Source organism: Sinocyclocheilus grahami, unplaced genomic scaffold (genome assembly GCF_001515645.1).
Source record: "Sinocyclocheilus grahami isolate Dianchi unplaced genomic scaffold, SAMN03320097.WGS_v1.1 scaffold805.1, whole genome shotgun sequence".
In the NCBI taxonomy this organism is placed as follows: Eukaryota; Metazoa; Chordata; class Actinopteri; order Cypriniformes; family Cyprinidae; genus Sinocyclocheilus; species Sinocyclocheilus grahami.
This window is the reverse complement of record NW_015505984.1, coordinates 185,068-185,348: the sequence shown is the minus strand read 5'-3', so window position 1 is coordinate 185,348 and position 281 is coordinate 185,068. Positions and strand designations below refer to the sequence as shown.

At 42.3% G+C, this 281-nt stretch overlaps 1 protein-coding gene across 1 annotated transcript in view; it reads left to right on the top strand.

The window, feature by feature from the left end:
- Window positions 1-281, top strand: part of LOC107562098 (receptor-type tyrosine-protein phosphatase S-like) — a 56,435-nt gene that overhangs the window by 47,895 nt on the left and 8,259 nt on the right. The gene's annotated exons all lie outside the window — the stretch shown is intronic.

The window sequence follows — 281 nt, the reverse complement described above, 5'->3', positions numbered from 1 at the left end:
TGGCGCTCTAGGTTACTTTTTAACAGCAGATGGTGCTCTAGGCTAGTTTTTAACAGCAGATGGCGCTCTAAGCTAGTTTTTAACAGCAGATAGCGCTCTAGGCTAGTTTTTAACAGCAAGTTTTTAACAGCAGATGGGGCTCTAGGTTACTTTTTAACAGCAGATGGCGCTCTAGATTCGTTTTTAACAGAAGATGGCGCTCTAGATTAGTTTTTAACAGCAGGTGGCACTCTAGGCTAGTTTTTAACAGCAGATGGCGCTCTAGGTTAGTTTTTAACAGC